Source organism: Callorhinus ursinus, unplaced genomic scaffold, assembly GCF_003265705.2.
Source record: "Callorhinus ursinus isolate GAN/ISIS: 27379988/994484 unplaced genomic scaffold, GSC_fseal_2.0 scaffold8, whole genome shotgun sequence".
NCBI classification, from domain to species: domain Eukaryota; kingdom Metazoa; phylum Chordata; class Mammalia; order Carnivora; family Otariidae; genus Callorhinus; species Callorhinus ursinus.
Window position 1 is genome coordinate 446862 of NW_027397070.1, and position 19941 is coordinate 466802.

The 19941-nt window shown below is 41.3% G+C and overlaps 1 protein-coding gene across 8 annotated transcripts in view; it reads right to left on the bottom strand.

Annotated features, from left to right (window-relative positions):
• Positions 1-19149, bottom strand: part of CHD8 (chromodomain helicase DNA binding protein 8) — a 60877-nt gene extending 41728 nt beyond the window's left edge. For 3 of the 8 annotated variants that reach the window (XM_025870370.2, XM_025870373.2, XM_025870368.2), the window contains exon 1: positions 19041-19149. The gene's annotated coding sequence lies outside the window, so the exon portion shown is untranslated. Of the gene's footprint in view, positions 1-5079; positions 5163-19040 lie in introns of those variants that run through there. The other 5 variants (XM_025870375.2, XM_025870369.2, XM_025870376.2 and 2 more) reach the window with 4 other exon arrangements.
• Between the last annotated feature and the right edge of the window lie 792 nt (positions 19150-19941).

The window sequence follows — 19941 nt, forward strand, 5'->3', positions numbered from 1 at the left end:
ACAAGTAGAGGGAGTGGGTGAGGGAGAAGCAGGCCTCCCGCCGAGCAGGGAGCCTGATGTGGGGCTCAATCCCAGGACCCTGGGATCATGACCCAAGCCGAAGGCAGACGCTTAACGACTGAGCCACCCAGGTGCCCCTTTAGTTCCACTTATAGTCCCAACTTTCTCTCTCATCATTTCCTATACATACCCTACATTCCAGGCCAACTAGACTACACAGTTCCCCCGTGTGATTCCTATCTGCATCTTTGCCTGTTATGCTGTAGCTTTTGCCTAGAACACATCCTCCTCCACTCCCAAGCATCTCTCCCAGCTGAAATCTTTCCTACACTTTCAAAGGTCTTCCTTCTATTCCAAAAGGTGAGCCCAGAACCTCTGCCCTTTTCACAGCAAAGCAATTTGTGATGACTTGGTTCTTTCACCTTCCTTAAATATTCACAGTGTTGTCTGCACCTATTTAAAGCACTTACACTTAATATTTTACTAAAATGACCAGTCTCTTGTCCATATTCTCTGAAGGCCCAAATGGTTCCTTTGTGCAATTAAAAGCTGCCTGCTCCTTAAGATGCTTGTCTGCCATCTGCTGGAAAATTGTCACACTAAACATATTATCGATGATGATAATGAATATGTGCAATGCACACTCTGCACAACCCTGCATGGTGGCCCAGTAGCTCTTTCCCCAAGAGACAAAAAGTTCCTGGATGGTAAGAACCATGTCTTAGTTATGGATCCCTGAAGAAACAGGAGAATATCACATACACAGTAGCTATTCAAAAAAATACTTAATGAATTAATATATTTGCTTGCAGTACATGGAATGAACCATTCAATCCTTATAAAAACTGAATGGTATTCCCTGATTTTAAGATGAGACAGTAGCTTCCCGTCTTGAAAAACTGTCCTACAGGTGTGCCTGGGTGGCTCAGTCACTAAGCGTCTGCCTTCAGCTCAGGTCACGGTCCCAGGGTCCTGGAATCAAGCCCGGTATCGGGCTCCCTGATCAGAGGGAAGCCTGTTTCTCCCTCACCCACTCCCCCTGCTTGTGTTCCCTCTCTCGCTGTGTCTCTCTCTGTCATATAAATAAATTTAAAAATGTAAAAAAAAAAGAAAAAGAAAAACTGTCCTACAAAGAACTAAAAGCATGTTCACTGAATCCACATCTAAGGATTTAAGTTCATGAAAATGTTGGAAAAAGGAAAAACTAAAACAAGGAATTGAGTACACCACAATATAACTGAACTATATGAAAATATTAAATTTCTTTGTATATGATGTCCATACTTGACAATTCACAAAAGCCTTGCTTGATAAGACCTTTTCTCTTAACTTTTAGAAGACACCAGAGAAGAAATTTGTCAGTGACAGAGTACAGACTTTACTGAAAACTTTTCCATACAACCCACAAACTACTTCGTCCCTTCCTCAACTTATTCGTTATCCTTATGAAACAATAAAATGTGGGTAAATAGCCCAGAAACTCAGATATAAAAAGAAGAGACTGATCAGTAGTTGGCACAACAAAATTACAAAGCACACATGGCATCTCCACCAATGTTAAACAAGATCTTCCTTGCTTCAGTAATTGTATACGCTTCATATCTCTGCAGGATCCATATCGCTTCCCACTTTTGGCTAACCTATTCCACCAGCTCATTCCAGCCTCTCCTAATACCTGCCCCAAAGGTGCTCCAAATGACAATGAGAAAAGTTATACGTATTTCTTGATTTAACAAAAATCTACTCAAAAATTTTATGAATTTCCTCAACATTACCATCAGCTTTTTTCTAGCTATGCCCTACTTGGCTACCTATTATCTTTCATCTCCTATTCATTGCCACAGAAGTTACATTATATAGATCTAATTAGGTGTCATACAAAAACCACAGGGGCACCTGGGTGGCTCAGTCCTTAAGCATCTGCCTTCAGCTCAGGTCATGATCCCAGGGTCCTGGGATCAAGCCCCACATTGGGCTCCCTGCTAGGAAGCCTGTTTCTCCCTCCCTCACTCCCCCTGCTTGTGTTTCCTCTCTCACTGTGTGTGTGTGTCTCTCTCTCTCTGTCAAATAAATAAATAAATAAAATCTTTAAAAAAAAAAACTACAATAAAAGTTTCACTAATTAGAAGTTTATGCTGATAATAGTTTATAACCTGCCTCTTCTTCCATGGGGGATTTTGTCCTTTCCACTATTCCTTTCCTCCAAAGCAGCCTGATCTCAGAGAGAAATCTCATTTTTTTCATGGGAGAAACAAGGCTAACAGTTTCTGAAATATTTCCTTACCCTCATGCAACTCAAGAGTTAAGTTTTTAAAAGTCAATCAATGTACGTATCATATATGTCCCTTCCCAATTTTGGGGCCAAATTTCTACTTCCCTGGTTCAGTCTGGGCCTGATAATTTAAAAACATCACCAGTGGCTTAATGCCACACCACCAAGTTTCACCACTTCTCAGTCCCCTTGCATCAACTCACCTCTACTGATCTAATTCATTTTGTACATATTTTTTAATCCTAGTCACCTGATTCTTTTCTAACTCCCATGTTTAAGTTGTCCTTGACTCTCAAAGATGAAACCTCCCATCATACCTCTAACTTTCTTCAACCCTCCTTCCATTCCTACTTTCTGGGTCATCCTGGCCATATCCACATCTGGCCTACTCTACCAAGCTCATCTATCCCATGAATTATCTTTCTATGGTTCAAATACGGGTAGTAACAATAAATAGATGTTAAGGGGCGCCGGGGTAGCTCAGTCGGTTAAGTGTCTGCCTTCAGCTCAGGTCATGATCTTGGGGTCCTGGGGTCAAGCCCACGTCCAGCTCCCTGCTCAGTGGGGAGTCTGCTGCTTTCTCTCCCTCTACCCTCCCCTCATACCCCACCCCCGGCTCGTGCTCTCTAATAAAATCTTAAAAAATAAATAAACAGATGTTAAGCTTTCAAATATATGAAGCACTCAGATATCCCTAAGTAAAACCATTGCCTAAAGAAGTCATCCTAGACTTCTTTCACATTGAGAATGAAAAGCCAGTCATGGCCTACCACTGCCTCAAAGAGAAATACATGTATAGGCTCAAAAGGAAAGACAGAGTTTGATGATCGCACTTACTCACTTCCCATAATTTTAAACTAATGACAGAAACCTTGGGGGGAGTTGGGGAGAAATGAAACATACCAGCCAGTTAAGTTAGAATACGAAGTCACCTATCTATAATCTCCATATAACAAGCCAGTTAATGCTAAATAATTTATATAACAGCCTTTCATCTCACCTTCTTTCAAAGGGGGAACTACTCCTCCATGAAGTAAGTATAAACTGATGTTCTTCTGCAGATTTACCACCTTTGATATACTTCCTTTTTTTTTAAAGGAATCTATAAAATCCCAGCTCTCCTATTTTACCAGTCTCCTTTCCCTTGCCTATTTCAATAACATGTCCATCTGATCATAAAGGACTTTGTTTTCATTCTACTTTGTATTTTCCATTGCAATCTCCCCATACCTTTCAACAAAGCAGTGATTCTTGATCGGGGGATGAAAGATATGTGTAGTTTGAAAGTGCATACTCAATGTCATAATTTTATATTTATCAAATGGAAAAGAAAGACGTATCTCAAGGTTTAGGGTATTTATATTCAACAAAACTAAAAATCTTCTTGGCCAGTGAGGATCTGTAAAAGACAACTAGGGGAAGGGGGTGGAGAAGCATGCCTGGATGGGAAGGGTTATCAACATCTCTATGGTAGGGTAAGATTTCTTATGGTCTCTCAAATGGAAGTTTATCATAGTGTATTGTTTATGATGGACAAGAAACACTGCAACAGAGATTAGTCCAGCTGTCCAATAGATGAAATTATATAAACTGAACTGAACTACAGACATCCATTTTCCAGACTTCTCTGGACTGCTCATCCTCTTAGAAGATAATGAACTAATGCCATATTGACATATACTGACCTTTTTTTCTAATATGCACTTCCAGAAAGTACCACCCATGCCCACTTAACCTCTAACTACTCAAAGATTCAGAAAAGAACAAACTATTTTACTTCAAAGTATAAATCTTGTTACTGGAAACTGTATCCTTTCAAGAGGCTCAGCTGAAGACAGACATAAACACATGTTATTGAAACACAAGATGGTTAGAAGCAGCTTAATCGAAATGAGAAATCCCTTGAAAATAAAATCATCAGAAGGCCTAAAATGAAAATCACCAACATAGTTTTTAAAAAAGAAGAATTTAAAAACTACCATGGAGACATAGTAAGACCCAGAGAGTCTCAAATCTAATAAAGAAATGGTAAATAAACATCCAAGGTGAATGTAATAACAATTTAGGGTCAGCAAGGGATCAGGATGGAAGGACATAGAGCATAAGAAATGGAGCTATTAACTTGGAGCCACTCAAGACATTTCCTCAAGAAGATCAAGATCCTAGGCCATTTTCTCTATCTTCACCATTCTCACTGCCAAATATGTGGCTACTCTGTTTTTGTTTTCCCAATTGCTTAAAGAAAAAGCACTCACACCTCAATCAGGGGTATGGACATTTGGGGGCAAACATGGCTGGTAAAGTGAGCCTTTCTTAATAAACAGAGAAAGTAAAAAGGCAACTATGAAAGCTAAAACCATGTACGTATATTAAGGGTCCAAAGGGGAAACTACAGAAATCATGTACTCATATGAAAGAAGAGAAGGGGAAAGGTAAGGAAGTGAGGGGTTGACTGAGAGGGAAACGCTACTGGGGGTGGGGGTGGCGGGGACCCGGGTACATTACCTGCTCATACTGCCGGGGTTGTTGCCAGTAAGGCCCATACAGCAGAGGGGGGATATTTCAGACAACTGGCGTCCCCAAAATAGAAATGAGGTACATGCACTTGACGGAGGGAGCTAGCGGGGTGCCCTCCTGGGTGGGGATGGCCAAGACGGGAAGATGCGGGGCGGGGGGGGGGGGGGGTGTGTGGATGCCCGGGTGGGAGCAATGTTAGGGCGGAAGCTACAGGCTGGAAGGTCCGACAATAACCTGAAGGAGAAAAGGAGCTGTGCCTCACCCCAGCGGGCTAAGAGAGGTGCCTTTACCTGCAGCGGCCGTGGGGGGCCGGTTCGCCCCTCTCGCTGTCTCTCCAGCACCAGTTCCCCCCTCCTCCTGCGCAACCTAACTTGATGCTCCCGCCCGCCCCGCGTCTTCATTGGCTAAGCTCTACTGCCACTCACAAGAGGCGCAAGGACGCAAACCAGCGCAAAGGGTGGGACTAAGGAAGAGCTTTCCCCTCCCCCGCCACCACGGGTTAGGTTGAGAGCGCACGGAGAGGCCTATCCGGTTTCTAGGGCCGAGGCGAAGCCTGCAGCTTGCTTGAAAAAAAGGGGCCTGGCCAGAAGCACTGTCTCCTGCTGCGGGAAACTAGTCCTGGGGATTAAATTCCTTACCACCTACACTGTATTCTGCACACTAAAGAGCGTAAACCCGGGAGGGAAGGTTCCACACTATGCCAACTCCGCCTCCCAATGAATCCCCTTCCTTCTAGCAACCCTGTCTATCCCTTCTCCTGTAGTGACTATACCAGATTCCACTCCCCATTAAAAGGGGACAAATCTTCCCTCCATCATGGGAGTGAGTCAGCCCAGTTGCTGTTATATGGGTCCTTTTACTCTTAAAAGATAAACACTCTTTCTGCCACAACCATAATGCTGGTTTGTATTCTTGATACTCCAACCTTTGGGCAGCAGTATCACTTTCTAGAAAGTAATCCCAGGTGCCCTCTAGCAATTCCCAGACCCCACCCCTCCAAAACACACATCCACTCCTCACCCCTAAACCTGATCTCTGAGCCTCACATCACTTCTCTTGAAACAGCCTGTTTGACATATTGGCCAATATCCACTTTGCAATGCCACTTGAGACCACTCTAATTCCCAATGACACTAGTCAACCCCAGAATGATGGTACCCAAACTTAAATCCCTCAAAGTACACAACCGCTAAAATCAGCTGCTTACCTCCTGACTACTAGTTTCCCCTGAAATGAAACCAGTCTCAACACTGATATCCTGTTTTCTGTACTCTAGGACATAACTGAGGAAGGTCAACTTGGCCTCACCTCTATTTTTAAAGATCCTAGCATTACCACTACTATTAGGAACACCAATACCACTCCTTTAAACAACAATACTGTTTTCTCATTCACTCAGACTCAAAACCTCAAAGGCATCTCTGAAACCACCTCCTGTATCCATCATCCAATCATTTGCCAAGTCCCAGGGACTCTCCCGAAATATGTCACAGACAGATTTTGGAGCTGGCAAGGACTTTGGTAATCGTATCAAGTCAACCCTCTTGTACAGATGAGAAAACTGAGGCTTAGAGAGATGAGTGATTCCACTATGAAACTAAGAGGAAAGTTAGGATTCATCTATCTGACTCTCTTATTTCTGCTGCCACCTCTTTATTTATGCAATTACTTACATTAAAAAAAAAAAACCTCTTAACTGATCCCTTCCCCTACAAATCCATTCTGCTACCAGATTAATTTCCTAAAACACAGTGAGTTCAAATCAGTCTCCTCCTTAAAAACTTTCAAAGGTTCCCTGTTACTTAAGATATAAATCTTAAGACTACATCTTGCCTTTCCAATCTCATTTCCCACTATCCTTCTACATATACACTGATAGGCTAGCCAAAAAACAAAAAAACCCAACTTCCTATTGTCATATATTTTTCTTGTAGCCTAGCTAATGCTACTGTCTTCAAATTATACTCCATCCTTATTTCATTTCTTTGCCTCATCAAAATCTTACCTCCTAAGATCTACATCAAATGCCTCTTCATTGTGTCTACATTTATTGAGCATAGAATACACTAACTAATGTGGAAATATTAGAGAACCAAAGGTGAATAAGACATAATCTCTACCCTCAAAGAACTCACAACACGTAGGAGTATATTTGGGTATATAAGTGGGGAGAGGTTGGAAAATAGGGACTACAACAATAGTGACAAATGTAAACAATCATAATACAAGATGATAAGTGCAATGAAATAAGCAGGGGGCTATTACAGGAATACAGATGAAAGGGACTTATTAACTTAGAAGGAAAAGGTTATCAAGAAAGTCATTTCTTGGGCGCCTGGGTGGTTCAGTTGGTTAAATAACTGCTTTCGGCTCAAGTCATGATCCCAGAATCCTGGGATCAGGCCCCGCATCAGGCTCCCTGCTCCATGGGGAGCCCACTTGTCCCTCTCCCTCTGCCTCCAGCTCCCCCTGCTTGTGCTCGCTCTCTCTTTGTGAAATAGATAAAATCTTAAAAAAAAAAAAAAGTCATTTCTTAAAAAATGAGGAGTTAACTAAGGAAGGTAAAGTGGGCTACAAGAAAGGAGTATTCAGGCAGTAGATATAATAAGAGCAAAGTTAAAACAAAGCACAGCAATGGCAAACAGCATGAGACTTGTAGAGGAAACTCTAAGGAACTCTAGTTCAGTCTTGCCCAAGTGTAAATCACAAAAAGAAATTAGATGAGCTTGAAAGGATAAGGTAAGGCCAGACCCTTCAAGGAAGCATTTTCTGATGCTCATTTCTCATCCACCGATGAGGAGCCACTGAAACAGAATGACAAGATCAGAACTGCGTTTGGGTTAGCTAAGTCTGGCTATTGAATAGAGAATGCATCCGGGAAATGAAGGGTCAGAGGACATAGAAGCAGTCAGGAGGCTGCTGTGGTAGTCCAGAAAAGAACTGTATAGTAGAAATTTCATTTTTTTTTTCTACTCAGCAACAAAAGCCCCTTTCCTATATTGGGGTAATAGCTCAAGGTAGAACTCTCAATGGAAGGCTGGATCTTACCTCTCACTATAGACTGTTAGAGGAGATGGGAAATCAGAGTGGGGGCTGGAGGGAGGGGTCCCACTTCCTCTTCCCAGCAAAGACAGAGTACACACGTGACCTAGACTAGCTTAAGTGGACAGTCCTTCAGAGAAATTTGACTTTGCAGAGGTAATACAAAGATCCAGAACCAACCAATTAAACAATACTCAGCAGTAGCAGACACTAGAGTTCTATTACAGCATCCTAAATAGACTATTCAGGGGTACGACCTTGGACATGTTCTCTATCTCTAACCTCCCTTAGTTTCAGATCATTTTCTAAACCAGATTGTCTAGCATTCATATTGATTTTGTGAGCCACACAATATCTTTCTAATAAATCACCTTTCTGCTTAAGTTAGCCAAAAGATGATTTCTGTTGTTTGTAACCAAGAACCCTAACAAGGCGATTAGTGCCTGAATCACAGCAGTGTGGGTCAAAAGGTAATGATAAGTAAGGGACAGAGCTGAGTAACAAACATTTAAGGGATAAAAATGCATAGAATCTAGAGTTTAGAGAGAAAGATGACTTCAGCCATGTTGAGTCCGGCCACGTTGAATTTGAGTTGCCTAGAGCAGGCTAAGTAGTGATATTTGATAGGATATTGGATATATAAATCTAAAAGTTGGCTTGGTGATTAATTTAGAATTCTCAATATCTAAATAGTAGTTTTAACAGTAGAGCTTACCCGGGGAGTATGTAGAACAGAGCAAGTATACAAAAAACTGCACCAATACTGTTGGGGAGACAACAGGGAATGTTGGGGTCTATGAAAGACTGAAGAATCCATGACCATTCCAAAGAGAGTAGCTGCTAGTCAGCTCTAGTTAAGTGTTGCCATATGGAAATGCACGTCCAAGGTTGAGCGAGAACTTCAGATTTTTCAAATGCCAGAAATAGAGTTTTATGTAAATCTAGGTTTTAAATGCATACAACTAATTAAAAAAAAAAACCAACATTTTGAACATTCCGCAGGCTAAACAAAACACTTAGCTGGAAACCCAAGTGTTGAGATTTTTGAGGTAGAGTGAGAAAGTTAAGGAGGAACCCAGGAAAACATCAGGATTTAAGAATCAGGGGCGCCTGGCTGGTTCAGTCAGAAGAGCATGAGGCTCTTTTGGGGGGCTGGGACAGAGAGAGGGGGAGAGAAAGAATCTTAAGCAGGCTCCATGTGCAGCACAGAACCTGATGCAGGGCTTGAACTCATCACCCTAAGATCATGACTTGAGCGGAAATGAAGAGTCAGATGCTTAACTGAGTGAGACACCCAGGCACCCCAGAACAAGCAACTCTTGATCTTGGGGTCGTGAATTCGAACCCCACGTTGGGGGTTGAGATTATATACATACATACATACATACATACACACATATATAAATAAATAAATAGGATTTGAGAATCTGAATAAGTGGGCACTGGGCTGGCTCAGTCAGTAGAGCATGCAACTCTTGATCTCAGGGTTGTGAGTTCAAGCTCCAAGTCCGGCATGGAGTCTACTTAAGCGGGGGGGCTAAAATAGGTGGAGATTAAGGAGTACACTTGCAGTGATGAGCACCAGGTGTTGCATGGAAGTGTTGAATCACTATATTGTACACCTGAAACTAATATTACACTGTATGCTAACTAATTGGAATTTAAATAAAAACTTAAAAAAGAATCAGAATAAGCTATACCTAAGTAGGGAGAGAAGGAAAAGCTAGAGAAGCAAACAGTGCAATGTCACAGAAGCAAACAGAGTAGAGAACTGTCGGGGGAAAGAGTGATCAATTATATCAAACAAAAGCAAAAATGTCTGACAATTTAAAATGTCCACTGGATGTAATAATTGAAAGCCTTCTGATCCCTACTTTTCATTGTCAAGCCCAAAGTAATCAGTTCCTTTTGAGCTTTCGTGCCATTTTGTTAAGTATTCTTTTAGGATAAGTATCTTCTACTTTATATTTTAGTTATACTTGTACATGAAAATATAATGAGCTTTGAAATCAGAGGGACCTGGGTTCAAACTTCTGTCCCACCAAGTAAATTAACCTTTCTGAGTCTAGTTCATTCTTCTGTACAAAGGGGAATCAAATTACAGGGCCATTAATGAAGACTGATGAAATACCTAACACAGTATTTGGCATATAAACACTATGTCCTAGGAGATAGTCAACAAATGTTGCTGGATAGATCGTTGGGGAAAAATTTTGGTTTTGCCAGTGTCTCCACCTACCTAGGAGATGCTAGTCAGCCTTTGAGAGGATCACCAAAATAATTTGTTAATTTCAGCAGGTACTTGAATGTGCACTCAGGCTCTCTTCCTCTATATTAAATCTAATCTAAGGCAAACAGGAATAACTACATTTTAGATTCTAAAGTCTGAAGATTATGTTCAACTAACTGGCTTTGGTCAGCCTAAACCTGCTATAGATAGATGTTCTAAGTCAGAGTATTCAACCTTGAGTGGTAAGAGACCTAAATGCTCTCAGGGATCAAAAGAAAGGTCACAAAGATTTTAGAAAAACCACTCCCGCTCTCAAACACTTTTTTCAGATTACTTCCAGGACATCAGGATGACTTTTCTGGTTTTCCTTCTACTTCCCTGGCCACTTCTGCTTTGCTACTCTTCTCCTCTACCAGGCTTTCATTGTTGAAGTTCACAGAGGTTTGATCCTAGGCCCTCTTTAATTCTCATTCTACACTTTTTTTCAAGAATGTCTAATTTACATACATGGCCTCAACTATTACTATTTCCTTCAACAAATTATCTATATGTTTATATCTTTCCGCAAGATGTCAACCCTGAACCCCCAACCTGTACATCTACTTGCCCCAAGGCTTTTCTTGGTAGTGTCTTCAGTCTCCTATTTCTAGTATATGTGCTGCTGAAGCGAGCACTGTCTCCAGTCTCCTTAGCTGACCCACCTGTCCAACTCTTCCTTTAACAGGCTTATTTTTTTTTTTAAAAGATTTATTTATATATTTGAGAGAGAGAGAGAAAGCACACTTTCGTGAGTTGGGGGAAGGGCTGAGGGAGAAGGAGAATCTCAAGCAAACTCAGCACTGAGCGCGGGCTCGGTCTCACAACCCTGAGATCATGACCTGAGGTGAAATCAAGAGTCCAATGCTTAACTATCCTTTAACAGGCTTATTACCTCAAGGAGACTGGTTCCTTGGTAGTCTGTCTAGTCTCCTTCATCCCCACCACCACACATGCACATACACAAGGAGGGTAATCATTCTCCAGCATCTCCCATTCAGTCATGGCTGCAGAGACAAGAAAACCTCTTCCTCATGACCCATATCCATTATTTGAAAATCCTACCTTTACCTCCTAAATATCTCTCAAATGCATCCACTTCTGTCTCTACTGCCATTCTGGATCAATTTATTATCCTCACTTCTCTGAAGTATTGCAAGTGCCTTCTAACTGGTTCCTCCATTCTATTTAATTCTTACATACCCTTCAAAGTTCACTTCAACATCATCATTTCAAAGAAAAGCTTTCCCTGATGTTGCAGATAAAAAACAGCCAAATTTACTGAGTATACATTACATGCCCAGCACTGTTCTAAACAATGAAAATGCATTAACATATTTAATTTTATTAAGCCTGAAATAACTTTTTTTTACAGATAAGGAAACTGAGGCACCAAGAGATTAAGTAATTTGCCCAATATCCCACAGCTAGTGAAAAGTGGTTCCAGGGGCGCCTGGGCGGCTCAGTCGTTAAACGTCTGCCTTTGACTCGGGTCATGATCCCAGGGTACTGGGATGGAGCCCCGCATCGGGATTCCTGCTCTGTGGGAAGTCTGCTTCTCCCTCTCCCACTCCCCCTGCTTGTGTTCCCTCTCTCGCTGTCTCTGTCAAAAAAGAAATAAAATCTTAAAAAAAAAAAAAAAAAAAAGGTGGTTCCAGATTCAAATTTAGGCAGTGTGGCTTCAGAAGTCACATTCTTAAATACTTTACTATACTATGTTTTAGGTTATATGCCCCTATTATAAATTCCCCTGTAATATCCGCAACTTTTTAAAGTAGAGATTGAATAACTCGTTATATAATTAATTGTTTGATCCCCCCCATTAGAATGTAAGTTCCACAAAGGCAAGAACTGTGTATGATTTGTTCATTACAATATTCCCTTCGCTTATCAGGTGGGCATTTAATGTACTTTTCTTGGAGTGTATTTTCAACATCCAGCCAAAGGTGTGTGGGAGTGGGGCTGTGGAGAGGTAATGGGGAGGTTTCTGAGCAACAGCAAGGGCTTCTCTCCGACTGCAGATAGTAAACGGGCAGAGGCATGTTTCCTACCAGAAACACTCAGAAGAGGCATTTTAAAATCATAAGCATCTTCACTTTTTAGAACCTGGGTTACATGCAGTATACACAAGACTATTTTCCATGTATGATAATTACTGTTAAAAGTAATGAAATTTTAGTGATTTCCTTTAGGCTTGGGACCATAAAGCCTCAGTGGTGGCCAATTTAAAGCTGTGGCAAGAGACAAACATGACAGTATACACATATGACCCCAAAATAGGGCGTGGATTCATTTTCAAGTCAGTTTCACTGTAGATTTTTTTCCAGTAAAACTCGAGAGTTTTGGCCTAAGTCTGAAGACAGAAAATAGGAGCCTAATCTTTGAGGATCACTGCCCTTAAGCTGACTTAGCTGGAAAAGTTCTTCTTCACTGGCACATGGTCACCAAGGTGAAAATAATATTCTGAGTTCCAGCTGAGGAATATCTAACTGGATCAATATATCCGCCTTGTATGATGCTACTTGTGGGCATCCAGCATAAGTAACAATATATATAAATTTAGGTAACAAAGTCCCATTCTCCTTATGGTCCCCCACCACACACACACACACAGCATTCTTGCAGGCCCCATTTTAACTGGGCCAAGTATATGTACATTTGTTCAGTCTAACAGAAAAATGTAAATATTTACTTAATTATTTATGAGGTATTGTTTCATTGCAACATTTATGTTAAAAAAGTATATGTGGTGAAGGGAGGAGAAATATTATAAAGCACTTTTATTATCACACCCCTGCCTCCAGGCACAAAAAATGACCCCAGGGAGATGGGACTGATGAAAATTTAAATTTAGTGGACTAGTTTGACTTGCATTGGCTAAAAAATAGTTATTTGCAAGACTGACCAAGTGAATTTCCTCTGTATAGCTTAAAGTATTTCACATAATCTTATCTTCAAAATAAGTTAAATAAAGGAAACAAACTATTATTCTTTTTTTTTTTTCCTTTTAACAGAGATACAAAGACAAAAATAAATTTTACATTCTCAAGGTTCTTCAACTGTGAAAGGTACAGCTTTAACAAGCTACCGAATGCCTCCTTGTCTTGTGTGGTCAAAGACAGTTCTCCCACAGGGGTCAGCACTGAACTTTTCAATGGGGGAAGGCTGGATCATGAATGGAGTTTTGAAGTCCAACAGACCAGAGTCCTACTCCTGGCTAAGTTACCTAACCTCACAAAGTCTTATTTTTTCTCTTCTGTAAAATGAAGCTAAAATCACATATATTTCAGGGTTTACTCTGAAGATTAAAAGATAACGTACAATGTTTGGCACATAGTAGGCAAATGAAAAAGGAGTTTATTATTCCCTATCCAATAATTTCAAAGTATACCATTAAAGGTCTCTCTCAAAGCAAATCACTCCTTAGAGACTTGGCTGTGCTGGTCTGCTAAGCAGAATGGTGGGATACTGAAATAGATGTAAAAGTTTCACAATTAGAATAGCAGGACTGCTGGGCATGATAAAAAGACTCTGAGAAAGCAGTACAGCCCTTTAACCTTAAAACCATGGAAAAGACTTCAACCAGCCCTGGTGTCTAGAGCAACATCCAGGTAATTCAATTAATCATTTTTTGTGTTTGTAGGAATGAAGCCAGTGTCTATCTCATGGTACTCCATTTACTTCACAATGCCTACTGTGGGAACATACAGGTCTCCAACTGACTAGGCTGCCCCTTGATAGTTCACATGCCCAGATCCAACTGCCTCGACTCTTGACTTCCATTACTTTCAGGACAGTCGTGAATGGAAGCAACCATTACCTATTTAAGGCCTCATGAAGAAGGTGCCCCCCCACCCCCAACAGGAAGCATACCTGAAAAACAGACAAAAGCACTACATTTTATAGGTGAATTGATATGTAAATAAACAAAGAGCTGACTAATGTGCTCAGCTCCCCAAAGGAAAAAAAGAATAACTAAATACTGAGTAGAAGCAATGAAGAAGAAAACACTGAGTGAAAGGTCCATGCTCATGGAACGTGGTAGCCCCTGTTTAAAAATCCAGAAAAATCTTCCCATTCAGTTTACTTAAGTAGCTGTTTTACTGCTGTATATCTGGTATCTGTAATAGAAAATGAAAATTATGTTCTATTAAGAAATTTTGTTATGATTGGGCTCCAAATAGGCAGCTCAATTACTAAAATCACTGGTTTCTTCTGGAACCAACCAAAATGAAACTCCCATGTCACCAATGGGACAATGTACCTCTGAACATGTCCCAAAGGAATAATCCCCAAAGACACAGTGTATTCCCAAAGTTGGTAATGGAAGAAAAAATGAAAGCAGGATATTCCAAAGGTTTCTATAATGACCATGAGAGACAATTTGAAAAACCTGTAAGACTTTATAGCTCCTGAAGGTCCTTCCTCCCGGATGATATTAAGAATTCTGTTAATATATAACCTTTCTCAGGAAGATACTGACATAGGTTTAGGAAAATTACAGACTCTCAAAACAAAAAGGTGTTATTACAGAATGACAAATTACTAGAATATTGGGACATTACCAAAAGAATTATAACTATTACATTTAAATTGCTGACATACAGGGGAGAAAAAAGCACAGTCCCCTTATTACCTAGTAATTTCAGTAGTATGTCGTTTAATTATCTTTTTAAAATGAAATAAACATTGAAAATACCAAATGAAATGCAACTATACACAATAAACTTCTCTGGAAAGGTATAATTCAGGGATGTTTCATTCTTTTTTTTTTTAAGATTTATTTATTTATTTCAGAGAGAGAGCATGCAAGGGAAGGGGTAGAGGGAGAGAATCCTCAAATTCCCTGCTGAGCACGGAGCCCCACTCGGTGCACAACCCATGATCACGACCTGAGCAGAAACCAAGAGTCAGACGCTTAACCGACTAAGCCACCCAGGTGCCCCAGGGATGTTTCATTCTTTCAATGACAAAACCAATCTTTTCCTAATAATTATGCATAAGAATAAGTAAAGTTTAAAATTTGGGTTTTTTTTTTTAATACTTTTGATTATGAGTGAGTCTGATGTTCTGGAAACTCTTATCAAATTAATGAGAATATACTTGGATAGTCTGAATTTGAAGGGGTTAGAACATTATCTAGATTGCCTTATGTCAACTCTACTGCTTGGAATATATTCCAATATATCTAGCCTGCGGAAGACAAATGTAGAGCAATTATCTATGCCAGTCTACTTTCTGTTTATGTCTGCTGTATTTTTTTTTATTATATCGTAACATACATTGGTAGGAAGAAATTAACTGCTTTATTTTTAAAAGCTCCTACTGCAATCTGAAGACAAGAATTAAGATATTTTAAAATTAGTCTAAAAAAAACTGAAAAGGGGGGCGGGGCGCCTGGGTGGCTCAGTCGTTAAGCGTCTGCCTTCAGCTCAGGTCATGATCCCAGGGTCCTGGGATCAAGCCCCGCATTGGGCTCCCTGCTCTGCGGGAAGCCTGCTTCTCCCTCTCCCACTCCCGCTCCCCCTGCTTGTGTTCCCCCTCTCGCTGTGTCTCTCTGTCAAACAAATAAATAAAATCTTTTAAAAAAATAATAAAATAAAAAACTGAAAAGGCATAAATTATCAGTCTAAAAAAAGATATTTTAAAGTTGACCATTTTCCTTCATGTGACATTAAACAACCAAGAGCCTAGTGAAGGATAGAAAGTGATGATAATAAAGAGGGCAAAAGAAATGTTAGCTACAGAACAGCTTCATGAGAAATCTCGGAGACTAACACACTTTGTAGTTTAAATTGAAAACATCCAGGCAACTACAAAGGGGCAGACTTATTTTGCAACACAAATACAATGAAAATCTTAAAGGCAATATGAAAGAGTGAGAAAACACAAAAAAGAGCTCAATTACAACTTGACACACTTGTACACACAAAACAAAAGAGAGGTTAAGGTGGGGAAAGGTTATCCAGGATAAAACTTAGAACGTAATAAACGATTAAATAAACCTTTAGGCAATAGTAAATGGTTGATAGAACAGCTTTGTTATATAAAAATACAACTGTCCCTTGAGTACCAGGATACCAAAAGAACACATCTTGAAAACTAGGGTCTCTTTGAGGCCTCAACAAGACAGAAGCAAGAAAGGCACAGTATCAGTGAATTAAAACAAAAAGCAAAGTGAACAAAACTGTAACAGAAGTTTGAAGGGAAGACCACCAACTTTGTGAGAAAAAGAATAAAAAATTAATTGACGAGGAGACATAAAAAGTTTTTAAAATATGAAACAATACTTTATCAATGAATCGACTGCTAATGGTAAAACAGTAAACACTAGGTTGGTCACAGTAGGTAAGTCATGCAAAGACCTGCAGATCAGGGACTTGCCCAAATGCAACTCCAGAAGTGGAGTGACTTTTAGCGGTAAAGATGAGGGGCCAGAAAATATTTGTTTGTTTATTCCCCAGATATCAGGCTCAATGTAGGCTCAGAAGACAACTCTTACAGGGCAGTGGACAAACAGTATCTTCAAAGCATTAACATTCATCTCAATGCTCTAAAAATGTTACAGCCCTTCCACAGATGACAATGTCAAATCTCATTCTTTCAGTAAGCAAGTACAGTTCTTGGCACCCACAAATTAATCTTAAGTGGCAGTTTAGCTTTAAAAAAAAACTCACCCTTTTCAAAGGAGATGGGTACAATGGTTTCTTTTATTTTTATTTATTTTTTTTAAAGATTTTATTTATTCATTTGACAGAGAAAGAGAGCGAGCGAGCGAGAGAACACAAGCAGCGGGAACAGCAGGCAGAAAGAGAGGGAGAAACAGGCTCCCCGCTGAGCAAGGAGCCGGACATGGGGCTCGATCCAAGGACCCCGGGGATCACGACCTGAGCTGAAGGCAGACGCTTAACCAACTGAGCCACCCAGGCGCCCCATGGTTTCTTTTAAAGACTAATTCCCCTTCACCATCCTACCTTACCAATGGGAAACTCTATCTTATCTATCAGAGCCTTCGTATAAAATGTCAGATTTTTTTTTCCTCTTATAACCAAAACTCTGCAGTGGTGGTGACCACAACGCCAAGATTCTTCCACCCCATCACCTGGTGGTGCTGCAGAGAAGACTGTCCCAGAAAATACAACATCTGTATTTCCTGGTGATTCACAACCAGTTCAGTAGATTTCTATCTATTGCTATCATTTTCTTTTTTTTTAATTTTTATTTATTTGTTTATTTATTTGTCCAGAGAGAGAGAGTACAAGCGGGGGAGCGGCAGGCAGAAGAGAAGCAGGCTACCCACCGACAAGGAGCCTGATACAGGGCTCGATCCCAGGACGCTGGGATCATGACCTGAGCTGAAGGCAGACGCTTAACCGACCGAGCCACCCAGGCATTCCTATTTCTATCATTTTCTATCCATGTCTAAATAAATAGATTTTATCGATTTGGGAACTGACAAAATCAAAAGATCAGATGCACAGGATAGATCAAACACTGGCAAGGTGTGAACTGTGCAAGTATCCATACACTGCTCCATCAAATCCCTGATCTCAATCCATTACTCCTCTGCTACTTCAGTTTTAGACCTTCCCCCAGGCCTGTCTCTTCACCCACACCTAACCTCTCTTTGGCCAATGTCCTTCATCATGCCTTGCAGACCCACTGGCATGCGTCTCTTGCAACCCAGGTCTTCTTAAATAGAAAATGTTTTCTTTATAACTCTCTTTTAAGGGGTGGATAAGTCCAAAATACCACAATTTGTTCTGAAGCCTGTTTGATGAGCACTACAAATGAAATTCCTAAGCAAAAGACATTAATTAACTAACAGAGGACCTTATTCAAATCCCAAACTCACCTTCTAGCATCTAAAGTGTCCCACACCAGATAGGACCTCAGCCGACTCTAAGGATAACCCAGTCAGAGAACCCTGACTGAACTGAGAGGCTCAGAACAACACGAAGAGTAAATAATTTCTGGATTCTGGTGTGAGAGTAGGATGCAATAGACATTGATAACGCAGCTCCTCTGGCTTGAATTTGGGGCAATTCCATTAGGACAACTTCTTATGTCTTCGACTCCTACCTCACTATTCTTAGTCACTTAAAAAAGATTGGTCCGCTAAACATCTATATGCCCATACACCTCCACTATACACTTCTTTTAAGACCTTAATCACTTTAGGACTGCCCCTTAAGGGCAGGAGCTGCTGCACTTGCACAGCTGCTGCAATGGCTGGAAAATTTCCTGCGACACTAGAGACAGGTAAATAAAGAAATTGCATTCGCTCCGAGGCAGGGGGAGGGGTCTTCTGTTAGTGAAGAGTTTACATAATGCAACAGAAGACCAGTAAGCTCTGCAGACCTGTCAATGGAGATGCAAAGCTTGAGCTCCTCTCTTCCCACCATCTCTAAACACTCTCCAAAAGCCTGATCTTCCCTCCCAAAGACCCACAGAAATTACACCTAATAATGTATAACAAGGTACACACCCTCACCCCAAGCTTTCCTACCCACCTTTATTATTAAAAGAAAAAAAAACCCTAACCTCCCACTTCTGAGACCAAAGTATGGAGTAACCAAACGGAGCCGGGGAGTTTTCTCTCCGCTGAAGAGGCAAGGAGAACAAGGAGCTGCCTCAAAACTACACCACGCCCAGTAATGCAATGACAAGCCCTAAAAACCCCACAGCGGCGGGGCAGCCCCCTTCGCGGCTTGGCCCAACTCGGGCCCCGCGGCCCAGCAGCCGCCCTCTCCCCCGGCCTTTCACAAAGGAGAATGGTTCAGTCCAGAGCATCACCCAGCACCTGATCCCTCACAACTGGGGGACGGGTAAGAAGCGGGGGAGCGAGGAGGAGGATGAGTTACTGAAACCAATTCTAAGACCTTTAGTTTTGCAAAGACTCTTGGACCAGCACTGATGAGCAGGCGTGAGAGGGAAGCCTACCTGAACAAGTCCTGGTGCTTCCTTTCCAGCCAGCGTTTCAACTCACCCTTTCGGAGAACAAGGCGCCTTCCGGCGGAGCATGGCCAGCCCTCGCCTCAATCTAGCTTGCTGGTAGTCCATTCTCCCTCGGCTCCGCCCACCTACGCGGCCACCCACCAATGGCAGGGCTGACGCCCGGCCTCTTCCAGCAAGGTAGTGTGAGTGCCATCCAGGAAGTCTCTCCAGGGTGGGAGGTCCTAAAAGGCTGAGAAGGGTACGTAGGCAACCACAGATATGCCTGATTGAAAATAAAATCTGGCGGCAGCTTGTCTTTGACTGCTCAGTTCACAGGCGTTCAGGCCTCTCGGCATCTTTTTTTTTTTTTTTTTTGACCCCCGCCGGTGGGGGCGCTCTAAACTAAAACATTTAGTTACCTGTTTGGGGAAGCCATCTTGGATCCGGCCAGTGCCTTGGGGACGGGGAAGAGGAAGGAGTATTTAAGGAATTTGAAGCCCTTTTCCGAGTTCTGTCGACCTACGTAGGTCCAGCCCCAACATACTTTATGTAATCAGAATGTCCCCAATCACGACGGTCAGGAATAGGGCTTAATGTGGTTACAGGCAACTACTCCCCCTTTTGAGTGAAGAGATCTTACCAAACCAAAGCAGCAACAAAAATCAATTTTTGGGAATGAGGGTGGGTTTTCACCTCACCCCTCAGAATATCATTATAAGACCAACGTAGGTTATGTATCTATTCTAGGTGCTTCTAATCCTAATGCTTCAGTTCAAGTTTTCCAGCATTGGGTTTGGCAGTACAGACGACTGAGAGTCTCATATAAATGACCAGGATTTAGGGAAGAATTTTTTTAAAAGACCCCAAATTCGCCAATAGACCCAAATTACGTGTGAGTACCGACAGA